The sequence below is a fragment of the Rutidosis leptorrhynchoides genome, chromosome 9 (genome assembly GCF_046630445.1).
Source record: "Rutidosis leptorrhynchoides isolate AG116_Rl617_1_P2 chromosome 9, CSIRO_AGI_Rlap_v1, whole genome shotgun sequence".
In the NCBI taxonomy this organism is placed as follows: Eukaryota; Viridiplantae; Streptophyta; class Magnoliopsida; order Asterales; family Asteraceae; genus Rutidosis; species Rutidosis leptorrhynchoides.
The window spans coordinates 71,301,910-71,314,406 of NC_092341.1; the positions used below are offsets into that span (position 1 = coordinate 71,301,910).

Below are 12,497 nucleotides of genomic sequence, written 5' to 3' on the forward strand. Positions count from 1 at the left end.
GTGTGTGGTTTGTAATATCAAGTATCATTCAAACAAACATGTGTAACAATACGATGCATACCAAAGGGCCATTGGCCTAGCAGTATCGAGGTGACCCTTTTAACCTATAGGTTGGGGGTTCGATTCAGGGGTGGACATGTATATATTCGTGTTTAAAATTCGTGTGTGTGTGTTTGTTTTCCTTTCAAAAAAAAAAACAATACGATGCATACACACAGAGGGACTTATCCCTTTCAAATATGTTATTGTCCATCTCACCGCAACCTTGTACTTATTAAGCACCTTTCGTTCTCATTGAAGTGTAAAATCAAAATCAAAGTAAGACTTCTCATAACCTCACAAATATATCCATACCTTTCATGTTATGCCTGGCATAAATGAGCAATGTAACCAACATCTGTTTCACCAAGCTTGTGGTATAAGGTATTTCTAATTAGACTTAGGGGGTTCATTGGTGTCGGGACTTAAAACCTATGCACTTAGTACTAGTGTAGATAAGGGCATGAGTTTGGCTAGTTGAAAAGTTTAGGAGGACAAAAACACAAACATATGTACGATTCTAGTTATGATTAACATTCTGATTTAAATTTAATTTTTCTTTGTACGAATGCGGGTCACGTTTAATTTTCTAAACTTTATAAAGTTTGATTAGTTCGACATTCGTAACCGCTTTACACCAATTTTTATCCGAGTCATGACCAACCCGATAAACCCAACCAGATGTAATTTAACCCAATTTGTGTTTCTTTTGACATGCGACCTAGGTGCATTTGTATTTATTGTGTTAAAGATTAAGTATGGATCATGAGAAAGTTTGTGAAGAATACTCGCTTTAATTTAGTTCTAAGTGTTGATCCATTTGATGATTTGGGAAATGATTGAGGTTTATAATGTTATACATAGTGTTGGAATTAGTAAGTTAAGGAAATGTGCTATGAGGAAAAGCTTTGTGGTTGATGTATTAGATGTGAAAAATTGTTTGAGGTATTGAGTGATTGACCTGAATTGCCTTTACATCTCAATTAATAGTTAAAATTGTTTCATGAAAAGTTGTTTGAATGGTAAAAAGAAGATCACATAGGTGTTGTTGACTTATAGTTAAAAACAAATTTGCTTGAGGACAAGCAAAAGTCAAGTGTGGGGGGTTTGATCGGTCACTATTTGACATGATCGTTTGTATTTAAACATGATAAAAGTGATTACATTTAAGTGAAAAACAAGGTATTTGGATGAAATTTCGTATATTGCAGGTGTGAAAAGAAATTAGTGCGAAAAATGGCGTTTGAAGTCTAGTTGTGGAAAAAGTTAGAAAAAACAGAAAAGTTTCATCATTTTTAAACTGGAGTAATTTACGCCACACAGGAGTAAATTACGCGAGCTTTTTCCACAACTCGACTTTAAACGCCATTTTTTGCACCTTTTTGCACTAACTTCTTTTCACACCTGCAATACACGAAATTTCATCAAAGTAAGGGTGTGTTTGTTTGCATCTGAATGGGACCATTCAGCACTGAGTGCTGAATCGGTCAGCATTCAGAGTGTTTGTTTTGCTTCACTGAATGAGAGCTAGGTGCTGAACGAGAAAAAAAAAGCCTCTGAACTGTTCATATTCTTTGATCTCTCTAAACCATTCATTAGGCACACATTTCCCCCAATACCCTTTATTTCTCATTGTCTCTTCCACTCTCTCCTGCTCCAGAGGAGTCTTCTTCCACGTTTGATTTTTTTTTTACCAGGTAAAATCATCTTCATCCTAATGATCTCCAACTTTAAAACCCTATTTTTTATGTTCTTTTATATCTTATATATATACACAGACACATGTATCATATATATATATATATATATATATATATATATATATATATATATATATATCAAAAGTTTTTTGTGAATTGTGGTTGAGAGTTATTTATGGATATATATATATATATATATATATATATATATATATATATATATATATATATATATATATATATATATATATATATATATATAGTTGTAGGATCAAGAGGGAAGTAACCAATCGGGGGGAAGCAACAACTTTTTTTTTTCGTTTTTTGAAAAAACTTTGTTCACAAACATTATAGATGGGATGAAAGTATGAACATTTAGTAGAGACACATTGTGATAAATGTTTTTATTTTGGCGGGAAAACGCTCGAAAAAGTAATATATAACAATTATCGTGTTTTTCGAGTGTATGTTGAGGTTTTAGATATTAGGGTTTCGATATTAGGGTTTATAGGGTTTAGAAATTTAGAGTTTAGATTTAGGGTTTAGATTTAGGATTTAGATTGAGTTTTTAACACGAACGGTTTAGAGTTTAAGGTTTAGAGTTTAGGGTTTAGGGTTTGGTGTTTTGGGTTTATGGAATAAACCCAAAACACCAAACCCTAAACCCTAAACCCTAAACTCTAAATCGAGCTAAATTTTACTTCACAAAACATGAAAAAAAAAACGTTAACATTCTTCACGAACAATATTATCTTGAATGTTATTTTTGTCGATCGTTTTCCCGCCAAAATAATAACATTCATCACGAAGTGTCTTTTCTAAATGTTCTTATTTTCATCCAATCTATAATGTTCGTGAACAAAGTTTTTTCAAAAAACGAAAAAAAAAAATTTGCTTCCCCCCGATTGGTTACTTCCCCATTGATCCTGCCCCTTATATATAAATAAAATATATATATATATATATATATATATATATATATATATATATATATATATATTAACCATATATATTAAATCAGTTTATCATAAATAATTTAATAATCTTTTAATTATTAACAGTAGGTCCAATGGAGCAAATTCTTCATTGCAAACTAAAACGTGTAATTATATTTACATAAATATAATTACTAAAATGTGATATAAGGAAACAATTTAGGTTACCCACCAAATTTTTTTAACGGATTTTTCTTTCTATTCGCCGCGAGTTAGGTTCCACCGCCATCACCGTTCAACTCGAAATAATTTTACGAACTAAACGCAATAAATTTTATTCGACACGGAGCATCGATGTACTACTAACAGGGCATTTCTTTTTAGCAATAAATATGGAAGTGATTTGAATTTACAGTTTAAGTTCTTAAAATATTTATGAACACGCAAATATAACTATTATAATATTAATTACAAATGACGACTCCCCCGAGTACTATTATTTGACTGAAATGATTAACAACTTTTATAAGTTAAACTCGCGGATTACATTTTTATTCAAAAAAAATTGTATACAATAATTCTAAAATAATATAACTTAGAGTTATTAACGTTACATTCCATGACAAATTTTCAATCCACTCATATTTTCTCTAAATCTTACGTAGTATATAATTTATATATAATAAAAAGATATTAACGGCAAGAAAAAAAAATTGTAGACATTAAGTTACTAACACCACCCAAAACCACTTTTAAAATTTGTTAACGTCACGGGCTCTTAAACATAAAAGAACTTTTAAAATTTATCAACACCACGAGCTCTTAAACTCAAAATAACTTTTAAAATTTGTCAACACCACGGGCTGAAAAGAATAATTAATATAATCGACATTTACAAATTTATAATTTACAATTTATCCTCACACATTTGGGTACTTATTGTAATTTTTTGGGGGTATAAAATATAACTTTAGGGATATAAAAAGTAAATTCACTATTTAATTTAAACCTACCATACAAAATCCACCAAAATTTTTAAAGGATTTATTTTTCTGTTCGCCGCGAGTTAAGTTCCACCGCCATCACCATTCAACTCTAAATAATTTTACAAACTAAACGCAATAAATTGTATTCGACACGGAGCTTCGATGCACTATCAACGGAGCATTTCTTTTTAGAATAAATATGAAAGTAGTTTGAATTTAAATTTTAAGTCTTTAAAATATTTATGAACATACAAATATAACTATTATAATATTAGTTATACATGACGACTCTCCCGAGTACCCTTATATTGCTGAAATGACTAACAACCTTTTTAAAATTAAACTCGCGGGTTATTTTTTTATTCAAAAAATAATTGTATATAATAATTGTAAAATATTGTACCCATGTCCAATGCACGGGCTCTGAAACCAACACTACGGACTCTTAAACTCATAAAAATAATTAAAACGATATTAATGGTGAAAAAAATATATATTTGTAGACGTTAAGTTACTAACATAACTTTTAAAATTTGTCAACACCACAGGTTCTTAAATTCAAAATAATTTTTAAAAAACACCACAGGCTATTAAATAATTATTATACTTTTTTCTATTTTTTAATATCGCTATCTACATACCGATATGAACTGAAAATTACATTTTTCTGCAACGTTTTTTACACACCTGTGCACCGCACGGGCTCAAAAACCTAGTATATATATATATATATATATATATATATATATATATATATATATATATATATATATATATATATATATATATATTCTTCTCTTACCAATTCATAAGTGCATCTGTCATCATGTACAACACTATCTAATTTTACATGATTTTAAAGATTTTCTTATAATAGAAAACATTAATACATCTACAATCCATGTACACACTATCTGTTGATACATAATTTTATAGATTTCTTGTAATTAGAAATTTAGGTTTCAACCTCTGTATTGATTTTTTTTTATTATTCAGCTGAGGTGAATGTTATTTTGATGGTAATTAGGGCTTAAGATTATATGGTTTCTGTTTGCCTATATACCTTTAGCAATAGTAATATTAAATTACTAGTATTGTGTTACATAATTTTGTAGTTTAGTTTAAAAGTGTGTTTTATATCATGATCTTGTAAGGAGTATTGAAGTAGGTTTTATCAATGCATTTTTATATCATACTAGGAAGAGGCCCAGTACGCGCGTTGCTGCTCTTTGAACCTTTTTTTTTGTTCGGGATATTGCTAACAGTTGAAGTAGTAAAATTGTATATACAAAAGATTGCTACAGCGTTCAGCTGCAGTAATATACATTTCCAGCTCTTATATTACAAAAATAATGCATAACGAAAGATACAACTAAAAACTTATGATATCGTAGAATACATAACAAAAAAAAATTGTGGTCCACCACAGCAACGAGTGACTAACTAAATATTGATAAGCATGAATGGCATTGAAACATGAGAAGAGGTGTATCAGGCTTGAAGTCTTGCTGAGTAACTCAAGACTTGAAAAGATTTAATTATAGAAAGTCAACAATACCAAGAAACTTGAAGCTGCCAATTTCTTCACTTCGCAATACCCATGATAACGTACATGTTCTCTAGTAGATCACAATAGGTAACTGTTACTAAGCAATTAGAGATCATTCTTTAACAATATAAATATAACAGACAGTTACAAAAGAAATGCACATTATAAACATCACACATATATTCAATTAGGAGTGTCTTGGTTTATATACATAACAAAAAACAAAAACTTAAAAAAGAGAAAAAGCATTTAGGAAACTTACCAAACAAAGTTGCAATATGGAGAAGCACACCAGCAATGTTCTAAATAAAAAAAAGGACAAACGGCAACAACAATGTCAATAGAAATTCAATCAGTGGATTAATTGAAGATCGTTGATTCCAGATGGAGTATTGTAATGAGAAAGCCCTTATTTCTTTTTTTTATTTTTCTTTTTTGTAATTAATTCGCCTTAATATATAACGATTTTTAAGAAAAACCCACCAAATCATAATTATAGGTGATAGGTGATGCTACATGTAGTTGCAAACTTTTGCTATGGACCTTCATTTTTCATTTTAGTGAAAAATGCTAATCAGCTTCTGGTTGCACAAAGTGGAAGTTTTGTAGTACCATGCCGTCAAAAAAGACAAAGGCCAAACCCAATACACTAAAAATATAAACACATCAACACACAAACTGCAAAAACCAATAGAGAAGAGGTAAGCAATCTAAAACACAATAGCAACTTTGTTAGAAAATGCATAAACAGAACTTTAAGTAGAAGAGCATATATATGTAACCTCAGATAACAGAAAACGTGACACGACCTACTCCTGCATTCACCAGCCGGTCTACTGTTTTTCAACATCTTTCCCGAAATAACGATCATTAAATCTTTTACTGTCTTTGTCTTTTTCTGTCAACACAAAGAACATTACATCTTTTCAGTTTGTAGACACGCTATGAATCGTCCAAAAAGATCCCAAAACAGATAAAAATAAGCCAATATACATTACCAATTATGAAAGCCAAACATGCTTTTACACACTGGAGATTATAACAATCAAAGATAAAACTTGAAGCTTTAGTAGTCAATTTGGATCAATTCGTTTAACCTGTTACGTAAGGTCATCTGCTGACTGACCTGCCTGTTTTGTCACCACCAGCGTTGCTACTTTGATCATATGTTTACCTATTACCTTATGCTGCAACACATTTTGGAGACTTTAAGAAACCCATCAGAAGCATAAAATGTCAGTAAACAAAAAGGAAAAAAATACACCTATAAAGTACCGTAAAATACATCTATAAAGCACTAATGAATATATATAAATAAAGCCACTTTCAGATGCAGCAAGAATTCATGTATAATTAGCAATATGTGAGCAAAAGATGATAAAGAATGACAGGAAACAAAGAAACATAACATGTTAGCAATATAGTGAAAGCACTACTAAAACCAATGTAAAAGATAGTACCTCCAATATCGACACATATCGAAGTACTCCGACAGATTTGAGAGAAAGCAGTCGCCTTCAATAGACATAATAGGTAAATATCAATCAATCATGACATCAAAATATTCACTTAAATGAATTGATCTGGCAATAAGATAAAAACATATGAAGCGTACCAATGCCTGAAGCTGCAGAGCAACCAAAGTCTTGTGTTGGGTGGAGGCTTCGTGTGCAAGGCCGCCCGAGAGGATCATAAGTAATACTATGGTCATCTTGATGCTTAACATTCACAACGAAAACAGGAATCGAATGGTTACAGAGACATCTGTGTTGTCCAGTAACAATGAATAAAAAAAGATTGACAATAACAAAGAATGAACCTAATCACTGCATATACATTGCCTAGTTTTTGACTCAGACATTTAAGACCAAAACAACAATTAATCAAAGTAATGTGAAAAATAACTTATGAAGTCATAACTCTTTGTCGAGATGAATAATTTCATCCACGAGTTCTACACTTGTAAAACGACGGCGTTGTGATTCGCGTATCTTTTCTGGATCAAAGCCCTTTTCCTCCCTAAAAAGGTTTATGTTCAACATATTGTCTCTTTCTTTCTGATAAGATCAGGCAACTGTTTTGAAGTTAAAAATGCACGAACAACATTAACAATTAACAATCTTAGTGAATTAACAGTAAATTCATCTAAATCATAAAACTTTACAATTGAAACTTAATAATTAACACATTTTACTTCAAATACAATCACAACCCTAATTTAAAAGCACCTGCATAAAGCACTTGTATCTCCCTACAACCAACACATCACAATTGAACAAACATATACTTATATGTATATAACAGACACAGCAGCATACACACCAATATTTATGGAAGACCATTAAATTGCTTTAGAAAATTAGGTTACAATTTCAGAAGGTATAGAAATCGTTATGAATCCTAAAATTGACGAAAGTTAACAAATCAAGGGTTTAACAAAGAAAAAAATAACATACCTGAGTTACAATAGATGAAGAACAGGGAGCGAACGATATCAACCGCTAACAAAAAACCCTAGTTTTTTCTCTGAAGAACACCAATTGTAAGAGGAAAAATATGATGGAGGTCAAGATGGTAGCTTCGGCGTTGTGGATAACGTCGGCAGCGACGCTGATGGTGGTGGTATCAACGGTGGATGTGATGATGTGTGTAGCGACAGAGGTGTTGATGTTTTTGGTGAGGAGGAATCCTTTTGTAGGTAAGAAAGAATGGTCGGTAGCAACAGTAGAAAACGACGTGTTTTTTCCTTAAATATAAAATGAAACGACATACGGGGGTTGGGCTGGGAATGATCTGGTAAGGAGTTTGTTCAGTAGGTTTCATTAGGTTTTAATATTGCTTTACATCTTTAGGTATATTTCAAGTTGGTGATTCTTTGAAACGGTAAAATGGTAGGCTTAATTTGAAACAAGAAGGATTACAGAAAACGTTTCTTGAAGCATGTATAAATGAGATCAATAACTATAGACGATAAGGAAATAACCTTAAGATGTGTTCATGAAAAAACATAGCAGAAAAAAGCTTAGAGATCGAATAACATGTTTTTATTGCGGACCAACGTCAAATGATGCACCGTTGTTGTATCACGAACTTTGTGCACAACTATTTGATGGAGCAATTATTACTGGTATTGATTGTTGGGGACCATCATCTACCTTGTCTTACCCACGGGACGCTTATGATGATGTAGAACTATATGAAGATTTTGATACTCAAAATGTAAAAGAACCATTGTCTTCAACAAAAGAACCATTGTCATGTTATCTCATGTTTTGGATGTTATCTCATGTTATGGATGTTATCTGTTCTAGAATTAAAATTATCTCATGCAATATGATGTCCAGTGTGTTGATATTAGTTGTCTCCATTTTTTAAATTTCTACGAATGTTAAGTTAATATCATATTTGGAACTTTTAATGAATATTGTTGTTTGTTATTTTAATTTACTTATATATTATATATTATAAGTATTATTATATTTTAATTAAAGTTTATGTAGACCGAAATGATTCAGTTCAGAACATATGAACAAATTTTATGTATTCAGCACCAAATGATACATAAGGTTAAAATGGTAATTTTATATCATTCAGAGCGTTGATTCAGATTTCTTATCAAACAGTGAATTTCTGTTCAGGATAATACTGATTCAAAGCTTATGAACTATTCAGAGCTATGAATCATTCAGTGTTGAATCATTCAGTTTTATCAAACGCACTCTAAGTATCATTCATTCAAACAAACATGTGTGCTATCAAGTTATTATCTAAATCACATAGACATGAACTCTTAAATTTGTCAAAGTAATTATTTTGGGCATGATTATGTAACCTAAACACTTGTCTTTATCCCTTCCAAATCCCAATTAAGTATCATTCATTCAAACAAACATGTGTGCTATCAAGTTATTATCTAAATCACATAGACATGAACTCTTAAATTCGTTAAAGTAATTATTTTGGGCACGATTATGTAACCTAAACACTTGTCTTCATCCCAGATTTAAATTATCACTAAATGGATCAAGCACAATTGTTAAATCACAATAATACGTCTTGCAATAATCAAAATCAACCAACTTGCATTAAACAATCTCTTGAACGGTTTACAAAATCATAAATCAAAAGAGTTTATCATTTTAATATTACAAACCACACACATAATTGAATGAATAAACAATACATTAAAAGTTCATTGGAAGGAATAAAATAAGGAGATTAGCCTTGCATGTTGATGATGATGAACACGATGATAGAAGGATGAATCATGATGAACGCGCCTTTGATCTGTGATGACCCGGAAAATTTTGATTAATTTTAAATCAAACTCTCGATACGATTTCATATTTTTGACACGATAAGCTAAGTCTGTTATCCTGAGTCTCAAAAAAAATTTGAACTGTTTCATACATTCAATTTACCTTCGACTATCTTCGAAGATTCACGAACAACTATTTGTAAATAAATACATATATATTTTATATGTATAGATATGTATATATTTGAAGTATAATTTAAAATATTACATGCATTAATTAACTATGTAAAATAAAAATAAAATATGATATTATTATTAAAATAAATACATGCATATATATATATATATATATATATATATATATATATATATATATATATATATATATATATATATATATATATATATAATGTATAAAAAAATATTAAATGATTGTAATACTCGTTTGATGTTCCGATTAATATTAAGCATGTTAAATTCAAACTTATATGATTTTAAAATAAACGGTGATCCGAAAATAAGTTATATGAATTATAGCTTTGTTAAAAATATAATTAGAATCTATTTGATTAGTTTTAACATTTAGTATTGTTACTTGGGGTTGGGAGCTAATAATTAATTTAATTTTTAACAGTTAATGACCGATTTTTCTTACAATATATGACTAAAATAAATAAATATAATTAATGTAAAAGTTTGAGATTTTTCTGTGTACTTTTAACCGCCATTGATTTACAACGGACCACGATATAACATCCGAAATAAAATGTCGGTAAGAAATATATAAATGAAACCGCTGGATTCTCTTTAAAACACGTTTACATAATTGTATGATTGATGATTTGTATCCTTGTATAATATTATATATATATATATATATATATATATATATATATATATATATATATATATATATATATATATATATATATATAAAATTCTATGTATGATTCTAACACCCACTTGTGTTCATATCCGTAAATTTGGGGATCTACACTATTTCCATTTTTGATTATTCCATTCCCACTAACCATATTATATATTATATCTATCTATCTAAGATTATATATATACAATATACATATACTGATAGAAGAGAGATCCTTCACCATTTACTCTCTTCTTGTTACTTACCTGAACCACCAACATCAAACAACTTTTAACTTGATCTTTCGTTCTGTTGCAACTACTTAATCGAACACCATCACTAAAACTGTTGTTTTCGAACACCATACAAATTGTTACCTCGAATACGCATAAAACAAACACCCAGAAATCACCATTCGATGATCACCTGCTTGACTACTCGATTCATCTACCTCGAACTATCTTGGGTCTGTTTTCGGTTCACTACAACCTATTATCTTGCTAACCTTCTGCAAATATGAGCACCTAACCATCTTCACTCCCATCTACCTTAGCCGACACCTAAACCACCCTCACAAACCGCTGTTTCCTATCTCTATTTCGAACAACAAAGAACAACATCACCAAACCATTTTAATAATTGCTTTTATTCTGTATTCTGTTTCGGTTCAAGAACAACCCAGAAACCATCACGTAACCGAATGTTTAACCACCATCTTCAACTTTGGGTTGTTAGATTAACGTTATCACTAAACTGCTACACATGTGATCTCATTCTTTAGTCACCGTCACCATCACCATCGAACCATTCTACAAACTCCATCTTCATCACCACAACTTTATCACCTCTATAAAACCACTAACCTGCAAAACCTTCGGAGGACTGCTGCAGCTCGATTCCATTATCCTGCCTCATTCGAACCCCAACTTGCAAACCGAACCAATTATTTTACTGACTACTTCCTTCTGTTTTGGTTCGACACACACCACAACAACCATCATTCATCATCACTAAACCGACACCATGGTCACCATTAAAGTTCCTGTCATTTGATATTATTCATGTTTGTCGAACCACAGCTGCAACTACGGCTGCTATTGTTTCTATTTTCTGTTTCTGTCACCATCGAACACCAACACTATATGTTACGGTATGATTATTGCAACTGCTATACGTATTATGTTATGCTCGAAAACCAATCTCAGATATTTGTTGAAGATGATAATACGTGATATTTTTTTTCTTTGTGGCCGACAGCCATCAAGCTAGGAGCCCCACAAAACCATTAACGAATATAAAGAAAGATGTATTAGACCTTGATTTCGTTTGTTTTTATTTGTATATTGCTTCGTGGTAGGGTATGCAAACAGAAACTCTTTTAATAGTCGAGGAAAACAACCGGTTTGCTAAATTGATTTTTGAGGTGGACCATTATTTAGTGGACTATACTTTTGGTCCGTGTAAAGCGTATTGGACCTGGTAACGAGCTGTATGTTTAGGCTATTATTCTAGTTATGATGGGCCATAAACCAAGTATTTGTGATTGGGCTGCCCTTTTGTCATTGCTTGGGCCGTGTTCCTAGCCAATAACCTGCTCAAGTTTCGGTTGATATAACGATACTTGATATTGATGATGATGAGTTCATGGTGATGTAAATGATGATATTAGTTTATGTGTTAACAAATTAATATAGAGGATGATGACAATGATGGCTATATGGATGATGATGATGTTTGATCAGTGAGGGTGTATTAAGGTTTATTAAAATGATGATAAAGTTAATACATAAATTAAGGAAGATGATGGTTATGATAGAAAAACGATTTCATTAATGATTATGATAATGATTATGATGTGGTTTCATTGGGAATGATATTAGCTAATTGAGATGAATGATGATAGATAAATATCATGGTGATTACTAGATGAATGATGATAATAACATCGATGACGATTGATGATGATTCAGAACAGAAAACCAAGTTAAAAGATATTAAAATCTTAATAATAATAATAGAAAAACTGATACGGAGTAATGATTAAGGATGTTATCGGGTTAGCGGGAGGTCACGGGTTCAAACCCGGACTTGGGTATATTTTTAAGGGCTACTTATTTGAGGTAGTTACTTATTATTATTATTATTATTATTATTATTATTAT

At 30.8% G+C, this 12,497-nt stretch overlaps 1 long non-coding RNA gene across 2 annotated transcripts; it reads right to left on the bottom strand.

Annotated features, from left to right (window-relative positions):
- Positions 1-4,976: 4,976 nt before the first annotated feature.
- LOC139866704 (uncharacterized) lies at positions 4,977-7,651 on the bottom strand. Of its 2 annotated transcripts, XR_011765543.1 has the most exons (5): positions 6,825-7,651; positions 6,670-6,724; positions 6,208-6,396; positions 5,472-6,107; positions 4,977-5,279 (listed from the first exon to the last, which is right to left on the bottom strand). It is a non-coding gene; the product is annotated as an uncharacterized lncRNA (long non-coding RNA). The 2 variants fall into 2 exon arrangements; XR_011765542.1 differs by having other exon boundaries at positions 5,472-6,396.
- Between the last annotated feature and the right edge of the window lie 4,846 nt (positions 7,652-12,497).